Source organism: Tursiops truncatus, chromosome 13, assembly GCF_011762595.2.
Source record: "Tursiops truncatus isolate mTurTru1 chromosome 13, mTurTru1.mat.Y, whole genome shotgun sequence".
NCBI lineage: Eukaryota > Metazoa > Chordata > Mammalia > Artiodactyla > Delphinidae > Tursiops > Tursiops truncatus.
Window position 1 is genome coordinate 11,659,193 of NC_047046.1, and position 19,915 is coordinate 11,679,107.

At 48.8% G+C, this 19,915-nt stretch overlaps 1 protein-coding gene across 1 annotated transcript in view; it reads left to right on the forward strand.

Annotated features, from left to right (window-relative positions):
- Positions 1-1,694: 1,694 nt before the first annotated feature.
- Positions 1,695-19,915, forward strand: part of NOS1 (nitric oxide synthase 1) — a 171,793-nt gene continuing 153,572 nt past the window's right edge. Inside the window, 1 exon segment of the mRNA XM_073790105.1 lies at positions 1,695-1,750. The gene's annotated coding sequence lies outside the window, so the exon portion shown is untranslated.

Here is a 19,915-nt window from a genome sequence, read left to right on the forward strand (position 1 = left end):
ATAGTGATAAGCTTCTGGAAAGCAGGGACCTGGTTTGGTTTCTCGTGTATCCCAGCACAGTTTTTGGCACATAGCAGGTAGCAGTAAGTCTGTGTCCTGTGCTCTGGGAAAGGAGACGGCAAATTTCAGAAGGAAGAAGTCTTTTTCGTATCACTCCCAAGTTTGGTGACTTGCTTCCCATGTGCCGTTCCTATTCAAAAAGGGAATCCATTTCCTGTGAGAGAGAACTTTATAAAGCCTTTCCCTTCACTCAAGCCTCTTTACATCCATCCAAGGCTTCCCAGTTTCTTGGAACAAAATCCAAACTCAACCCAAGGCCCTGGACTCTCGCCAACTCTCTCATTCCTCTCAGCTTCACGTCCCATAGTCCATCCAGATAGAACCACTTACTGTTCCCCCAAGTTAGCACACTTCCTCCTGCCCTTGCCTTTGCACCTGCTGTTCATTCTGAATGGAAGGCCCATCTCTCCACAAAAGCCCCGCAAAGTATACCCCATCCATCCTTCCTGCCTCAACTTAGACATCACCTCTGCCAGGAAGTCTTGCTGGACCCTCCTAGGTCTTGTGTCCTCCCACAGACTCTTATTATACACAGCCCACCATATCCCATATCATGCTGAACTGAGACCACCTATTTACTTGTTCATCTCTCTCTCTAGAATGTAAATTCCTTGAAGGTAGAATCCATAGGTTATTCAGTGTTAGGTCACAACAATGTTTAACCCAGTGCCTGGAAGCTAGAAAGTGTTTGATAAATACATTTATGATGGGTGCATGGGTTGATAGATGTACTAATAGATGTACAAATGGATGGATGGATAGATGGATGAATGGACGAATAGATGGACAGATGAATGCTTGGATGGATGGATGGATGGATAACTGGAAGGATGGGATGGATACATAAATAGGTAAAAAGGTTCACGGTTGGCAGGATGGAAGGTAGATGACTGTTAAATCCCTGATAAAGGTGTGTATAATAAGAACTATCACAGGGAACAATCTTCATATTTCTTTCATCCTAAAACTCCATCATTGATGGAGACATCCAAACATGTGCCCTGAGATGACTTGCTTGGTCCTATTGTATGTAGCCTTGAGGTTAAGTTCATGTCCCTACTTTCTCCAGCTCTCCCCAGTAACCCAGGGAGGATATTTCACTCAAAAATGCCTGTGAAACTTCCTGGAAACTGTACTTTTATGAAGTGCTTTTGGGGCTCTGAATTTTCGATATTAGCTATCAGTGGTGGAAGCAGAACTTTCTTTGAATTTATTGTTCAGCGCAAACATTTCCTGATGGTATATTGTGCTCCAGCAACTATGGCAGGTGCTAGGGATGTGGAGATAAACAATCATTGCCTCCCTGGAGCTTAAAATGTGGGGAAAGCAGTGGATGTAAACACGTACTCAGCTGATAAGAACACAATAACACCAGCAGTCAATGTTGCTACCATTTATTGAGTTCATGCTCATAGGAGAATAGATGGAGATGGAGAAAGGAAAGAGGGTGGCCCTGATAGGAGAAAGTACAAGAAAAATAGAATAGCCTGTCCTGGGAAGCAGGGACTATTAGCTTCATTGTGTGAATGTAGAAAGTGAGGCTCACGGGGATTGGCTGAGTCACTCCAGGTCACACAGCTGATAAGGGGCGGAGCCAGAGTTCTCCCTGCCTCCAGGTCCCAGGCTTCTAACAACTGCTTGGCCGGGTTCTGTAGCACACAGCGGAGCACCAGAGAAGGACCAAGAGTGGGTAAGCCAGGGGCCAGGGGCCAAGGCGGAGAGGGAAGTGAACTCTTTCTTCCTGGAGGGTACGTGGGGCCTCCATGGACTTGAGGGCCATTGTCCTGTGGTCTCTGATGCCTCCATGCCTGGTGAGATCCGTGGGGTGGAGCTTGAGCTGAGGCTCTGGCCAAGGGCACTTCCTGGCTGGGGTACCTTGCTGGGTTTCCCCAAGGCAGCACAGTGCCAAGAGCAGGACACAGCTGAGGATCAGAGAGTCCTGCGCTGGAATCCCAGGCCGGTGCCAGCCATGGGACAGGCGAGCGGCCGAGCCCAGTGCCTGGCTCCCAGATTGAGCTCCCTGAGCCTCTGTTTCCTCATCTGAAAAATGGGAGTGATGGTGCCTACTTTGCCCAGTTGTTGGTATTGGGATAACGTATGTCAGCCTGGCACACAGTAGGGCTCAGTAAGCGGTGGGTCACTTTTGCCGGCCCTTGGGCACAGACAACCTGCTCAGACCATTCTCAGAGGGGACCCCTTTGTGGACAGGATACCCCTTTGAAAATCTGATGACAGCTGGCACCTCTGAAGGAAAATACACATGCACCCTGCACTGCGCACGCCATCTCAGGAGGCTCGTGCACGGCTGTGGGCCCAGAGTCAGACCTCCTGGTCTCAGGGCCCAGGGGTAAGCCATGCAGTTGCTCCCATTAGCAGTTTGGTGATCTCAGATTTTGGAAACCCAAAGAACCATAGATAATCCAGTTTGAGAGCCTCTCTGTGGACAAAGAAGAAAATTCTCTAAAGCATCTGTGAATTGACAAAATCAACCACCACCACCATCGTTTGGACATTTCCCATGTTCTGAGCATGGCATGAAGCCTTTTACATGCATTAGCACTTTTTTGACCAAACAAAGCAATCCCACATAAATAAGCCCCATTTTGCAGATGAAGGCGCTGAGGCACAGAAGTTGCCCAGGATCTTTCAGTAAGTGGCAGAGCCAGGATTTGAACGTGGGTCCATTTAATTCTAACAGTCGAGCTCCTAATGTGAGAGGATTTTATTACACACGCCTTAAATATAGTAAGATGGGGTCTTTGTTGGACCAGAGCTCGTGGGGGTAGATCAGCGGCGGAGTGGATGCAGCGGGACGCTGCAGTAAGACCTTGGAGATGTCCGTCACCCTGACTGCAGTGTGCTCTGCTCCCAGCCTTGGGGCACACGGGGCGGGCTGCTTGCTGAGCCCATCCCTCCCGAAGCCCCCTGAAGCTTCCAGGGCAGGATGTGGGCTGCTCTTCTCACAGTGACACAGAGCAGCAGGGCAGCTCCATTCACGGCAGCACATGGGTGTTCTTTCCTGTCATCGGATGGTCAGTGTCATTCCTAGAATTCTGAGACTGTCTATAAGAGGAGCAACCAGTAGGCCATGGAGTCATCGGAAACTGGTTGCCCAGCAGCTTTGTCTCCTGGAAGGGATACGGTAGCGGGTTCTTCTCCCCCATGATTTTGATAGACAGGGAAGCACCAGGCTGGCAGCCTGATGGCGATGTCCTCCCCCACAGAGGGCCGCAAGACCCACTCAAGTGGGTGGCTTCAGTCCCGAGCCCCTCCCAGGGGCTTGGCCGCCATCCACAGGGGTTCCCCTGAATGACCAGCTCGTGCCAGTTAGAGCTCTTGCCAGCCGTCATCTCCCTCTGTCGGTCTCCACCCACGGAATGTGGGAGACACATCAAAGCAGAAAGGAGGGAAGAGGCAGCCTGGAAATGTTCCGAGTCCAACCGTTGCTCAGGCCCGGAAGTGCTGGGGGACACCAGGTGCATTATTGACATCTCTGGGCACCCACTTCTGAAATATGAGGGGGCATGGCAGTCCACTCTGCAGTTGGACAGTGGGGTATTCACCATCTTGAGTAAGAGCCGTGTTAGTTTGCGAGGGCCGCCGTAACAAACGCCCACAGGCTGGATGGCTTCGACGACAGAAATGTATCATCTCACAGTCCTGGAGGCTACAGGTCCAAGACCAAGCTGTCTGCAGCGGGGACTCCTTCTGAGGGCTGCGGACGAGTATCTGTAGCATGCCTCTCTTAGCTCTGGCTGCCTCAGGGCTCCTCGATGGGTAAGTGGCATTGCCCGGTCTTCACACTGTCTTCCCTCTGTGCCTGTCTGTCTCTTCATGTGGAGTTAGTCTTATAAGGACACCTGTCATATTGAATCCCCGCCCCAATCCAGTGTAGGACCTCATCTTAACTAATTACATCTGCGACGACCCTATTTCCAAAGAAAGTCACATTCTGGGGTGCCGGGGGTTAGGACGTCAATCTATGAATTGGAGATGGTGGGGTTTGGGGAGCATAATTCAGTCATGACAAGAGGGGGCTTCATAGCAACTCAGGACTGCGTGAGAATGGCTTGGGATCTGCTGTCCCTTCCACGAGTAACCAACAGAGAGATGCACAGATGAGGCGAAAGAAGGGTGGCGGGAGGAGACGGGGGAGAGGTCGTGGTTATCACTGAAGGCACAGGACCTGAGGGTGGAGGACACAGGCCTGACGCCAGAACCGGGTTGCAGGTCTTCCACTTGCCCCTCCCCCTCCCCCTCCTTCAAATAAGCGAAGCGTGAGGTACTTCGGCATTTGGAGGCTGATTCCTCTTTATGGAAGAAGACCAGGGACAAGGGACTTGAGTGCCGGGGGTCAGGTGGGCAAGGGGAAGCTGTTGGGAGTTTGGAAAAGAAATGGCATTCGATGTATTTTGCCTTTTTAAATGAGGGGATTGAGACCACTTTTCCTGCTCCCACTTTAGCTTCCCTAGAGCTGCAGCTCTCACACTTCAGCACCCATCCGTCTACCCCGCCCAGGGACCTGGTTAAAAAGAAAAAGGAGATTCCTGGGTCCCACTTCCAGGGATTCTGTTCAGGACAGACTATACGATTTGCAGGGCCCCATGCCCAATGAAATGCTGGGACCCCTTGTTCAAAATTTAATAAGAATGCAAACTATTATATAGAGAATGGATAAACAAGGTCCTACTGTACGGCACAGGGAACTATATTCAATATCCTGTAATAAACCATCACGGAAAAAGAATATATACATATGTAATTGAACCACCTTGCTGCACACCAGAAACTAACATATGTAAATCAACTATACTCCAATAAAAAGAAAATAGATCAACTATACTTCAATAAAAAGAAAATAAATCAACTATACTTCAATAAAAAGAAAATAAATCAACTATACTTCAATAAAAAGAAAGAAAAACTAAAAGAGAAAAAATTTAATAAGAAATTCAAGGACAGCAGCAGCTCAGGGCCCCTCTGAGTGTGAGTTGGGGGAACACTCTAGAGGGAGTTGGGGGAAGGGGAACCCTTCCTAAGCTTGGCCCTCTGCCTCTCCCACCTCTGGAGAGGACTTTGCAGAGGCCAAAGGACACATGTTTGTGCCCTGGTCTCTAAGCCTCTCATGACAATTTGTGGGTGGCTTTGACAGAGGTTCACCCCAAAAGGATATCAGGAAGTTTGAGCTGGACTTTGCAGTTTTCCTGTGAAAGAAGACAAGTGCTGGCATTCCCCCCGATGTCAGGTCAGCCAGCGTTCCCAGGTGGCACGTGGCATCCCCAGCACATTTTTAGAGGAACCAGACCAGAAAGCTCCAAGGAGAGAACTCCCTGGGGTTTCAAGAGAGGACATGCCTGAGATGGGGTCTGGCATTGCCCGTCCTCTCTCTGAGCCCGTGGTTGGTGTCAGATCTATCCCAGCGCCTGGCTCACTGAGGGGGATGGTTAATTACTTAACATTAGGGACATGAAAGAATAAAGAAAATGTAAAGACAGACAGACAAGGGACACTTCCCTAGGGTCTTTACCTGCTAAAAGTCACCAGCAGCCCCCCAACTCAGTGCCAAAGAAATGAAGAGGCATCAGATCTGGAGGAGGCTTTGGGCAGTGGTGCATCATCTGGCCGGTCTCCTCCCATACGGACTGCTGACCCTGGAAGTGTGCACACGCTGAGTGCTCCCCAGGTGGGACGGCATGCACCCACACTCCACCCCCCAGCCCCCAGACCTGATCCCAGGAACTTCTCAGTACGTGGCTGCACCCACGGGGGCCAAGCTAGTTCTCCCTGACCTGGTTCTGGACCAAGAGAAGTTCTAGGTGAGAAACCAAATTATTGCAAGGTCCCAGCCGCAGTGCTCTGGGAGCGTGTAGTCCAGCTGGTGTTATTAGATTCTGTAGGGAGTAGCTAGAGAACGAGACAGTGCCATAAAGCCCTGAGGGTTCAGGAGGGGGAAGGAAGGTTGGTGCGAGCTGGACCCATTATGAGGGATCCCGGAGAAGGTGGCGTTGGTCTTTTGGGCACCTGCCAGCACCCCGCTACAGTAACCACATCAGCGGGATTCAGAATTGAGTTGGATCCTTTAAATTCTCTTTCCTATCCTCACCTCTTGCTGAGAGTTGAACAGTGTCCCCCCAAAAAAGATATGTCTGAGCCCTAACCCCATTACCCCTGACTGTGACCTCATTTGGAAATAGAGTCTTCGCAGATGCAATTAAGTTAAGGATTTCTTGATGAAAGCATCCTAGATTTAGAGTAGGCCCTGACTGGTATCCATTGACTAGTGTCCTTATAAGAGAAAGGGGAAGGGAGAGATTTGAGACACAGAGAAGAAGAGGGTGTGAGAATGAAGACAGAGATTAGAGTGGTGCACTTATAAGACAAGGAGCACTAAAGATTGCCGGCAACCACCCAAAGCGTGAAGGGTGCCCACGACCCCTCATGTAATTGATTTGCAACTTCATAAGCATCTATAATATTTCAAAATTAAAATGTTTTTAAAAGAAAAACATTTAATTAAATGTGGTCATTTTAAAAAGACAAAGAGAAAGAGAGAGGCATGGAATTAATTCTCCTCTGGAAACTTCATAGGATGTGGGCCGGGCTGATCAAGGGTTTTGGGGCTTCTGGTCTCCAAAACTCCAGAGAGAATAAATGCTCCAGAGAGAATAAATGCTGCTGCCCTGAACCACCAAGTTTGTAGCAATTAGTTACGGCAGCCCCAAGAAACTCGTGCAGATGTAATGGACACAGGCCCGCCTGGCTGGACCCAGCACACAGTAACTTCTCAATAAACACGTGTTCATTTTAGGAAGTTGCTTTTCGTTACACTGACTTTTAAACAAGGTTATAAGGGCTCTTAAGATCAGAACAATCAGCATTCCTAGGAAATTTAGGACGTAAGAGCGCTTTTGAAAAGAGGAGTTTCGTTGCTAAATTTGAAAAGCACTCTGGAGCACTTTCCTTCCCAAACTGTGGTCAGCGGGACTGGTGAGAAATGTAGGATCTAATGGTTACAGGCAGAGCTCGTTTTATTGTGCTTCACAGATACTGTGTTTTTTTACAAATTGAAGGTTTGTGGCAACCCTGCGTCGAGCAAGTCTACCGGCGACATTTTTCGCTTTTGTGTCTCTGTGTCACATTTTGGTAATTCTCATATTTCAGTCTTTTCCATTATTATTCTATTTGTTATGGTGATCTGTGATCAGTGGTTTCTGTCACTACTATGACTTACTGAAGGCCCAGGTGATGGTTAGCACTGTTTCAGCCATAAGGGATTTTTTTAATTAAGGTACGTACATTGTTTTGATACATAATGCTATTGCCTACTTAATAGGCTACCATATAGTGTAAACGTAACTTTCATATGCGCTGGGAAACCAAAAAAAAATGTGTGTGACTCGCTTTATCTCAATACTCGCTTTATCGTGGAGGTCTGGAACCTGTATAGTAACAACACCATGTTATAAACTTCAAAGTTGCTAAAAGGCTAGATCTTAATTGTTTCTACCACAAAAAAGAAATGATAATTATGTCAAGTGATGAAGGTATTGGCTAATGCACCTGGTGGTAATCATATTATGACATATAAATATATCAAATCAGTACATACACCGGAAACTCGCATGATGTTACACGAGTTTAAAAATAAATAAATAAATAAGACATAAAAATAAATAAATAAGACAGAAATGCAAACCTTCAGACCCTTCCTCAGACTTGCTGAATGAGCACCTGCATTTTAGCAAGATCCCCAGGGCGCCTGGGGGTACCTGCGATTTTGAGACGCCTCCATCGGGAGCATCTTTGCCCCGCTCCTCTTTTTAAGAAAAAAATTTTTAATGGGATTTCTGACTTTTAACAATAAGCTGTTTGCTGTTTCCTGAGCCTCTGATTCTTCATCTATAACATGGGACCAGGACTGCTTATCCTGGAGGGATGTTCTGAAGGTCAAACGAGACAGGTCCAGGACCGGACGTGCTCTCTCCCGCCTGGCCCTCTCTCTGTCCCTCCTGTGGGCAAGAAGCTCTTTTCTCCCAGCATTTGGCAAATGGAACACTGGCTTTTTCTACTATTCCAGGGCCACTGCAGGGCAGTTCCTGAGGAAGGTCCTTCCAATCAGGCACAGAAGAAATCACTGTCTGAAGATGGGATAGGGTTCAGCCTCCCAGCAGGGACCACCTCGGCTGCCAATCATGGCTTTCTTCCTCTTTCTCCTCCTTCTGCTCTGCTACGGGTCCACAAGAGCTGTCCCCAGGGTAGAGATTTGGGTGATGCCAACCCCAGGTCAGGGCTACAACTTGATAACAAGGGCCAGACCCTCCCTCCAATGAGAAAAACAGCAGCATCTGTGGGGCAGGGAGAGGCAATAACATGGTCGAGTCTGTGAACTGGGAAAAGGAGGAGGGAAGAGGGTTTTGCCCCACCATCACTGGGACCCTGAGAGTAAGGGCTTGGAGTAGCATTTCTAGGAGTTGGGGGGTTGGAGGGGGCTGAACTGAGCCACCCAAACTCACTCACCCAGTCACCACCCACCTGGCCCAGGAGTTTCATGTTTTACTCTCATTTACCAATCATTAATTGAATATGTACTAGGTGCCAGGACCCGTGACGATGATCATCTCAGCCCAGCTTTCAGACAGCTCCTAACTACAGCGGGATATTACAGTCTAATGTGATCGGGGCTGTGCTTGAGGCATGGGGGACACTGATGTCAGTCTAGGGGAGACCAGGAAAGGGCTTCTTAGAGGAAGAGTTCTCCAAGCTGGGATCTTGCAGGTTGAGTCAGCAGAGGGAGGGAGACGGCAGGAAGTGTGCTCCAGGCAGAGGGAGTGGCATGTGCAAAGACCCTGGGGTGAGGAAGAGGGAGGTCCAACCACAGAACAGAAGGCAGCAGGGTGTGGCTGGGGCGTGGAGGCTGGAGACAAAAAGCAAGTCTGGATCAAGGAGGGCCTAGCAGAGTCTTCAACAGTTTGGCCAATGCACAGGCAAGGAAAGGATCTGAACAAGAGGAAGAAAGCAAATATATTCCGATTTGTACCTCAGGAAGATCACGCTGGCTGGATGGGAATGAAGAGTGGGCAAGACGCCAGACAGGAGATGTTCACAGTAATCCTGGCAAGAGATGCTTGTGGTCTAAGGCTTGCTAATATGACTAAGGAGCTGAGGGCAAACATGGCCCCTGTTCCGCTCTGAACTCCCGAACTTGACCTAGTCTGTAACACCAGCAGAGGTCAGCACCCCAGTTTAAGTCCTGGCCATGGAGGAACTTGCTGTGTGGCCTTGGGCAACACACTTAAGCTCTCTGAGCCTTGGTTTTCCCAGCCATAAAATAAGGATAATTGCCTACCTCACAGGAATAATAGCAGCTTCTAATCATATGTATGGCCACGTGAGGATTAAATGAGAAAATACACATAAAGAACGGTGCCCAACAGAGTAAGGACCTAACACAGACTGGCTGTAATTGTTTCATTTATCAATTGCTAATTCTCCAGTGATCCAGCACCTGCTTCGTGCCAGGTTCTGGGGACCCAGTGAGCAAGACGCTATCCCTACCCTCGTGTCACAAAGTAGCTGGCGAGGCAGACAGTTACAGAAAAGCCAGAGAAGAGGCAGCCGTGCCTGGTGTCCCTTGCAGGCATGGGCAAGGGACACCAGGGGGATGTTTGGGGGAAGAGGAAAAAGCTATGGGTGTAGACAGGCAATGAGAACAGCCCTTGGGATCCCCAGTCCCAGCTGCCAGCACGAGAACACAGAGCAGAGTAACATGATCGGGGCTGGAAATCTCTCCTTGGCTTGAAGAGACCAAGGGGCTGTGTGTGTGTGTGTGTGTGTGTGTGTGTGTGTGTGTGTGTGTGTGTGTGTGTGTGTGTGTGTGTGTGTGTGTGTGTGTGTGTGTGTGTGTGTAATGCGGCAGGGGAGGTTGCCTAAATAGCCCAGATCACAAGGCTCGAGGTTTGTGACGACCACAGGGTCACCGGGATCCACGCAGGAGGTGCCACCTGAGATGAGAAAGGCATCCCGGGCCTCGCCTGGCCCTGGGCCGTCGGGGAAAGGGCAAGAGCGAAAATAGCCCTGGACCATCAGAAGTTGCAGAGGCTGGGACAGCCTTCAGGAGGGCACCTGATAGGGTCTTTTAAACTGAGAGCTCCACTTGCCTCTGACCTTCTCACCTCTAGAGAAACTCTAGCCCAGGGCACATTGTTTATAACAGTAAAAAACTGGAAATAGACTAAAGAAATGTCAGAAGGAACGTGCATGAGTAAAATGCATTCTCTTTAATGGATACGGTGATTTAAAAAAAAGAACTAGTCTAGAAAAGAAAAACATTCACATGACAAGACCTCAAACACATCCTGCAGAGTGAGAGAAATTTATAGAACAAGGTACAAAAGGTGATAATATTCCCATATATTTAAATGTGTGTACATATACAAAATCACGTTATTATCGATATGTGTATATGTATGTATAAGTATAAAGCAAGTCTGGAAAAATACACGTGAAACTCACAACAAAGAATTCCTCTAGGAACAAGAACGTTGAGGTTATTTGATACCTAGAGTGGGTCATTTTTTTTAACACTACCCACCTCTACAGGGCAAAATTATTTTCTGTAATAATAAGCATTATCTTCAGGGCTTGTTCTTCCTTTCTTTATTTGTTTAATGATACAATTTATTTATTTATTTATTTTATTTTGGGCTGCATTGGGTCTTCGCTGCTGTGTGTGGGCTTTCTCTAGTTGCGGCGAGCGAGGGCTACTCTTCGTTGCGGTGCGCGGGCTTCTCATTGCGGTGGCTTCTCGTTACGGAGCACGGGCTCTAGGCGCATGGGTTTCAGTAGTTGTGGCACGTGGGCTCAGTAGTTGTGGCACGTGGGCTCTGTAGTTGTGGCACACGGGCTTAGTCGCTCTGCGGCATGTGGGATCTTCCCGGACCAGGGCTCAAACCTGTGTCCCCTGCATTCCCTGGTGGTGCAGGGAAGCCCTTGTTCTTTAGTTTTTAAACCAAAAATTTTTAAAGAATAAATTTCAATGTAAAAGATATATTCAAATTCAGTAAAATAAATCATGAATAAACTAAAAATTTGTCTTTAACAAAAAACCCAAAATTTTACATCTAGAGATTTGTACTCCATTTCACTATTTTACATTTTAAACACAAATTAATTTCAAACACTACTCCACATGGAAGTAAAGAATGACAGAAGTGTCTATAATCACTCTTTATTCTGAATCTACTGTTTAAACATAGGAATGTATATTATCCCAGAGGCTGGAGACACAAATTGGGCCCAAAGTGACTTTGAACAATTCCAAACTGTTGTGAACGTTTGAACTTTCAAAACAGCCCTGTGTAGCTGAGTCTGCCTGTGTCAGGGGCCAGTGTATAATTGGGGGTTCTCTGAATTAGCTTCCATAGAATACTATGCTCATTAAAGGAATAAGTAATAAAAAATGGGCCAATCTGAAGCTTATTATTAAAACTTAACAGTAATGCAGCAATGGTTTAGAACTTAGAAACACTTTCTCAAAGTTGGTATCTGGTCACCGACTTTGGTTAGAAGACACAGCGCATGGTAATGATAAAAAGCAGACCGACTGAGTTTTATTATATCATAAACTTTCCTACAGACAGCTCAGCTCGTTACTGCCTGCTTTCAAGCTGGGCCAGCCCCTCAGCCCCACCCTTGGTTCCCCATTGCCAGGGAGGGCTGGTAGGGACCAGGGTCAGGGATGGGGCTATCAAAGGGGACTTTAGCTCTACCTATAATATTCTAAGTTTTCCAGCATAGTGGCTAAGAACATGAGCCCTGAAGTCAGACTGCTTGGGTTCGAATCTTGGCCCCAAGGTGTGTGACCCTGGGCAAGTTACTTAATCTCTCTGGTCTTGTTTTCCTCATCTGGAGGAAATAGGGAGCCAATAATGCCTACGTCATAGAGTGGCAGTGAGGATGTTACGAGATAATTTGTATAAAATTCTGGCATATGGTACGTGCTCAGTAAATGTTGACCGTGTTTCTGGAGGACAATGTGTTCGTATATTACCATGTAATTTTTTAAGTGTGTGCCAAAATGTACTCTTACAATAGGATCCAGCAATCACACTCCTTGATATCTACTGCAACGAGTTGAAATCTTAGGTCCACACAAATACCCGCAAACAGATTTCAGAGCAGCTTTATTCGTAATTGCCAAAATTTGGAAGCAACCAAAACGCCTTTCAGTAGGTGAGCGGATAAACTGAGATCTATCCAGATTATGGAATATTATTCAGCACTAAGAAGCAATGAGCTATCAAGCCATGAAGAGACAAGGAGGAAACTGAAATGCATGTTGCTAAGGGAAAGAAGCCGATCTGCAAAGGCTGCATACTGTCTGATTGCAGTCGAATGACATTCTGGAAAAGATCAGAATGTAGAGACAGTAAAAAGGTCAGTGGTTTCCAGAGATGAGGGAGGAGGTGGGGTGAATAGGTGGGGCACAGGGGATTTTGAGGGCCGTGGAACTGCTCTGTAGGATACTGTCCTGGTGGATACACGCCATGATACGTTTGTCCAAACCCACAGAATGTCCAACAGCAAGAGTGAACCCTAACGTAAACCGTGGACTCTGGGTGATAGTGACGTGTCAGTGTAGGTTCATCGATCTGACGAATATCGCACTCTGGTGGGGGAGATTGTGTGTGCTGGGGAACAGGGGGTGGCAGGAGGCATATGGGAACTCTGTACTTTCCGTTCAAAGTTAACCTAAAGTCAAAGTTTAAAGCGCACGTCTAGAAGAAAGGCCACAATGCTGAAATGTTAACTAAGATTAATGCCCAGTACCATGCAGGATAGTTATTTTATTCTTTGTATTTTTAAAAAATTATTACACCCCCCCCCACCTTCAGGCTGGAAGGCCCGGAGGGGGTCTCTCTGAGGCCTCAGGGGCTGAAACAGGGTCCAGCCCCTCAGCACACCCTTCCCCTTTGGGTCTGATGCTTCCAGGTCTGCTCAGAACAGCTCTGGCCTGGCCTATGAAAATTTGTGGCGTGACCCAAGTGGCAGTCTTTCTCTCTGAGTAGATTTTCTTTGTCTTGGGATGGACACAGGGAGAAGCCCAGCTGCTAGGAGTTTAGGAGGGTCTTAGGCCAGGTTGGCAGAGGGATAGGGAGAAACTTCAAGGTTTGGAAGGTCTCCAGATGGAGAGATAGGGATGGAGACTGGGCAGGAGCCTGCCTGGAGCACCGACACTGGTGCCTGTCCATCCTCCTCTCTGTCCCTCTGTCCATCCATCCATCCATTCATTTATTCATCCATCCACCTGCCTTTCTATCTGCCTGTCCGACAGTTCCTCCTCTCAAGCATCCATTTCATTCATTCATTTATTCCACAAATATTTATTGAGCACCGACTGTGTGCCCGGTACTGTGCTAGGCCTGGGACATCGCCATGAATGGGGCAGACACAGTCCCTGCCCTCCCGGGGCTGACATTCTAGTGGGGGACACGGCAATAGCAAGTAAACAAGCAGCCAAATATATAATCACTAGCTGGGCGAAGACTCCGGGGGTCTTGACGCTGCTGCCTGTCTGTCCATGTGGCTGGCCATCCGACTGCCAGGGCTCCCGCCTGGCCTTACACTTCTCCATCGGTCCTGCAAACAGCTTGGGGCTAGCCCCTTGGGGTCCTGCTTCACCAGAGGTTTCCTCCCAGAACTTTCCTTGACTCTTGCCTCAACTTGCCCAATCATGAGAATCGCTGGCGCACCTGTTAAAAATAGAGATTTCTAGAACCCTTCTGGAGATACCCTTGCGGGACCTGGAACCCTGTTTTGATGGCAGACGAGCCGGTGGGTGCTGCCCGGGTGAGTGAGCTGTGTCTCAGCTGCAGCCCCGCAGCCTCCTATGCAGCCCCAGCCTCACGGGAACAGCTGGGCCCCGGCGACGCACCTGGGCTGGTTCTCACAGCGCAGGGCTCTGGGGGGAGGGCTCCCTGAGGCCCGGGGTCAGAGCTGGTCAGCGCCAGGCTGCCAGGAGCCTGCGGAAGCCCGGTGTCTGGGACAGCAAGGACAGAGGTGCCCTCAGGACCCGCCGGCTCCGAGGAGAAGGAGGAAGAGGACAAGGTAGAAAGGAGACTTGGTGGGTCTCAGCGGCCTCAGCAGGTACAAAGCCCGGGCAGGGAGGAGCCTGGCTGGTCTGCCTGGTAGGGGAGCCCTTCTGCCAAGACCCCGCTCCGCCCCCAGTGAGGCCCCGCCCTGGTACCAGCCACCCTTACAGTCTTGGGCCGCGTCCAGGTTCGGTGAAGGAAGTGCCCATTGTGCGCACTGGAGGGGCCGGGGCAGGTTTGAATGGACAGAAAAGAATGAGAAAGGCGTTCCTGGTGGTGGCCACAGCGGGAGGCAGGAACAGGGCGTCTGAGAAGGAGCCAGACCACCCTCATTTCCTGAGACTCCCAGTATTGGAAAAATGAGGAAATTTCCAAATCGAGATTCAAAACCTCACTGCTGTATTTTTAACGCTTGCAATGAATTTATGAAGCTACAGTTAATACCCACCCACAACAGGGCAATGCAGGTACACTGGTCAGAAGAAGAGGACAGGATTGGTTTTAAATATAAATTCATAGTAGCCCACAGCCTGGGGGGAGTGGTGGGGGAGAAGTTAAACGTTATTCTCTGAATGTCATCTACTTGAGATCCTATCGCTGAGTCTTGGTGACTGTATAAACAAGCATATTCAGAGGCCACGTCAGGTGACTGAGTTTGGGGCTCCTGCTCCCTACGGAAAAAAACTGTGGGTGGGTCATTAGGGAGACATATGGGATTCTGGTGGGGAGACCCTGGAGATGTGGTTGGATGAGGCAGGGCACCATGGGAGGATGGAGGAAGCATCTCAACCAACTGGGGGAAGCCAGGGGGACTTCCTGGAGGAGGTGGCTCTAACCTGGGACCTGAAGGATGAGTAAGCGTGAGTGAGATGAAGAAGGGCAAGAAGTGGGTTACCAGGAGGAAAGAATAGCAGGAACTGGCCAGAGGCGGCTGGAGCCCTTGGTATGAGAACTGAGGATGGAGAGGTGAGTAGGCAGGGGCAGACAAGGAAGCCCTCTCAGGCATATTCAGGAATTGGAACTTTAATTCCTACAGTCAGTTTAGCAGACTTTCTTTACTTGTAGATATTGTCAGTGTGGTTTTTAAAATTTGCATATATCTATGTTCCTTGTAGACAAATCGGTAAGTACAGAAAAGCAAAATGAGCAGGAAGGTTTGTCATCAGGAGTGTGAAAGTACACAGGTGTTGGGATGGGCAACTTGTGGCTTTTTCCTCCCCCCCGCCCCCAAATAATGTTAAAAATCATGGCTGCCATTAATTGAGAGCATCAGGACTGTATATTATATATATATATATATATATATATATATTTTATATATATATATTTTTTATATATATATAAGTTATCTATTATATAAGTTGTCTACTGCTATATAAATAAGTCACCACAAACTTAGTGGCTTAAAACAATACTCAGCTATGATCTCTGTTTCTGTTGGTCAGGAATCTCAGCATAGCTTAGCTGGGTCCTCTGCTTCATGGTCTCTCACAAGACTGCAATTAGGGTGTTGACCAGGTCTGGGGTCTCATCTAAAGGCTCTACTCGGGAAGGATCTATTTCCAGGCTCCTGTGTTTGTTGACAGAAGTGAGTTCCTTGAGGGTTGGTGGACTGAGTGCCTCAATTCCTTGTCATGTGGGATTCTCCAGCTTGGCTGTTGGCTTCATCAAAGTGTGTACGCCGAGAAGGAAGTAGAGTCTGCTAGCAGGATGGAAGTCACACTCTTTTGAAAGCAAATCACAGAACTGGCGGCCCATCACATTTGCTGTATTCTATTAGTTGAAAGCACATCACAGGTCCTGCCCACACTTGAGGGGAATGGATTACACAAGGGTGTAGACCCCAGGTGATGGGAACCATTGGAGGCCATCCTAGAGTCTGTCCACCACAAGTTCCCATAACGGTTCCAAGTGGTTTCTCTCCATATCCCCACTTTGCAAAAGAGGAAACTGAGACACAGAGAAGAAGGAGAGGAAGCTGCCAGGATGACTTCCCATGTACATCCAAATCTTATTCCTTATCAATAAGCTCTGAAAATTTATTTAACATCCACCAGTTCAGAGTCTACAATACCCAAAGCACAATACTAGGCACTAGGATATATAGGAATAATTAAATCAAGGTGCCTGTGTTTTAGGAGCCTCCAGTGTACTGGAGGGCAAAGAAGGACATAAAAAAAGTTAATTTCACTTCAACTTAGTAGGTGATTAGTCAAAATATGCCCAAGAAGATGGTCTTATAGAGAAGGGAATAATTCATTGTATTGAGGGCAGGGAGGAGATCAAGGAAGGCTTCCTGGAAGGGGTGGCACTTGAGTGAAGTTCTGAGCCATTTTGTAACATTAAGAAGCTGTGACTTCAGAAGCATGAGACGGTTTGTTCCACCTGGGTAGGCACCAACATTCTTTCATTCATTGATTCCCTCCTTCATTCATGCAGCATACATTTATCGAGCACCTGCTGTGTGCCAGGCCCTGGGTAGGTGCTCTTAGATGTCATATGCTGTCAAGTCCCTGCAGCAGCCTTGCTGAGCAAGAAGTACATAGAAAGTGCATACTGTGTGCAGAGGGTTGCACTGAGCAGAGAACATCCCCCACCTGCTTGGAGCTTGCACACTTGAGGGTCGCACAGAGCAGGGTCCTACGGAGATCACCCCAACCAGAGGTGACATGGGGTATGTACCCAGTATTCAAATAATAATGGATGTTTGCAGAGTGCCCACCACTATCTTCTCAGCAACTCTTCGTCTCCATCACCCCTTACTGCCTCCTCATCCCATCTCCTCCAAATCTCTCACTCTGGACTGTTTCTGAGTGTTTGGGGGCTTCAGTTATTGAAGGAAGGATTCTGACTGGATTTGGAGTGCCAGCCTCCATCACAAGTCCCAGGCTTGCCCGGGGTTTTGGCTGCCCCAGCATGGGTCCCTGACCGTGTCACGTAGAAATGACCCCTTACCTTGGCTTTCTTGACGTGTGATTAGCCACTAGGCCAACCAGCCATACCTGAGGTAGAATACAGTCTCATCCATTCATTCGTTCACTCCACACACTTTGGGTGCACGCCTACTATACTGGCAGGCACTATATTGCCCAAGAAATACAGTGTTTCTACCCTCCTGGCGTTGTGTATGGGGAAAACCAAGGGATAGAAATCAAGTAAAGGGCAGATTACAAGCATGGGAGTTATATTCTGTATTCAATGTGATGGGGACTGGCCCAACTCTGCCTCGTGTCAGTCTAGAGAAATTAACAATCGAGTTACCTTTCTTCGAATGAGTAGAAGATAAGCCTGAGGAGAAGGGGTGAGGGAGGGCATTCCAGGCAGGGGAACAGCGTATGCAAAGGCACAGAGGTGCAAAATGGCAATGGCGCATTCGGGGCAAGCTGCAGAGTTCATCATGTGTACGGTTTTGGTGAAAATAGGCAGTAGAAGTAGGGAGTAGACAGAGGAGAGAGTAGATGGGGAAAAGAGAGATTTTTTTGTTCTTTCTTTTCTTTTTTTTTTTTTTAAGTTAGGATCCTATAAAGTAGGGCGTACCATCATGGCCTCACCATTTTCACAGCCCTTCTGTCCTCGTCCCTATAAGCCAGTTGTCACCCACGAGCAGCTCTCAGGTGGACACGTCCTGTTGACACTGCAGTGTTAGATTTTATTGGGTTTGCTGTTGGAGCTCGGTTGCCAGATGTAATATTTAGGAGATTTAACATTAAAAAAAAAAGATTCCATATTTCCAGCTTCTTGTGAAAGATCAGATAATCTGACCACGCTGGGGCTTCTACATCCCACCTGGAACAGTCAGCCGCAGCTGTAGGACGGTGATGGGTGCTCCAGGAGATGGGGCGATGGGTTTTCCAGTTCCATCTGCCCCTCTCTCTCAGCCCACGGCATCATTTATATACACCCAGCCTGGCTCCAGGAAGCCTCGGTGACTGGGGTCCCTGCTTTGGGACCCTCCATCTCAGAGTTCCAACATAACCCACGAGTCACCCTATCTCCTGCCACCTGGAATGCTCGCCCAGCATCCCTTGGGTGCAACTGGGCATCAAAGGTGATCCTCTAGAGGGTCCTAACCTCTCAGCCACCCCTTCTAGCCCCCGTACCTAGAGGGGCTGCTCTGGGCGGCTCTCCACGGGCAAGGCTGGCTGAGTAGGGTTCAAGGCGGTGCTACCTTGGCCAGGCAGAGGGAAGCAGGGAAAGGAGAATGGGGCAGTGGAGAGAAAAGGCTGGGACCCCCACCAAGCCCCAGCACCTCTTTTCTCCTCTTCTAAGACACTTGTCTCTCTTCCACTTACTCATCGACATCTCTCCCTGTCTTCCCCAGAGTCTAGTACAACTCAGAATTTGGTGTCAGGAAGAGCTGACTTCAAATTCTGCTTCTGGCACCTAACAGTGGCGTGACTTGGGCAGTCGCTTCCCCTTAAGCGAGGACACTCGTGGCATCCACATCGTGGGGTTACTGCGGGGATGAGATGGGGTCAAGTGGCAGGCACAGTGCCTGGCACTCTGCTCAGTAAAAGACAACTGTGTCCGCGCATTCTTCTTTCCTCCATCCAGTTCTTTCTCTGAGTGTCTGCAGCGGATGTGCTCCATGCCCCGTGCACATTTATTAGTATTTCTTCACCGTGTTTGGGCCCAGCTACTCTCCATGTACATTCACTCCCAACAACCAGAACCCGCTTTGCCTGGGAGAGAATCTGAGGGCCCAGGGATTGGCATCTTCCCGGGGGTGACACCTACCCAGCGATTGACGGGTGTGGCACCCTCACGTCGTAACGGGGGCAACTCTGGGGTATTATCTACACTGTCTGCAGCGCTTCCCTGCAGGACGGAGCCTCTGGGGACTTGACTGATAGCACATCCTCTCTTGGTCACCTTCCCTTCCTGGTCCTCCTTCCCTCTCTCCCCAGCATTCTCCATGGAGACATTTCCCCATGAATCACTGCCACCCAAATCCTCTTCTCAGGGTCTGCTTCTGGGGAACCCAACCAAAGACGGGATCTCTTTTCATCTCAGCCTCCCAGGTGCCCCTCCCTCCCATCCTGGTTGCATTTCTTCCTCGCTCTCCCCATTGGTCCTCCCTGCTCTGCCTTCCGCTCCTGGACGGCTCACTCAGCCACCTCCACCACCACCTTGGAAGCAGATGGCATCATCTGGGCAAGGGAGCTCCCTTCACAGTGATTTATGATCCTTGATTGGGCAGTTGTTATTTTTAGCTGTCTCCCTCCACCTTCTGCTGTCCTCCAGGATAGAGGAAGTTCAGCCCTGTTTCTTGGGCATCAGAGGGGGGCTATGTCAGTGGTTTTCAGCTGGAGACAATCTTGCCCCCCGAGGGACATTTGGCAGTGTCGGGAGACATGTTGGGCTGTCACAACTGGCGTCTAGTGGGTAGGGACCAGGGGTGTTGCTAAACATCCTACAACATGCAGGATAGCCCCCCTGCCCGCCACCGCAAAGAATGATCCCACGTGTCAGTAGTGCTGAGGTGGAGAAACCCTGGGCTTTGTGTTTCTCTACTGCTTTTAACTTTTTGTGAGTCTCAGGATGTCACGTCCTCCTCTTGTAAATACCAGGCAGCCAAGATGCTATGTTGCCTGCTGTCTGGAGCCTGCAATCAGAGAAAGGTCCAGAAGTGATAATAACTGGCACATGTTGATGTGTACGCTGTGCTAGGTCCCTAGCAAGCTGTTTATGTTATTAGCAATCCTATGAGGTTTTTAAAACTCCCCATTTTACAGGTGAAGAAAATGAGGCTTGGAGAGGGAGAG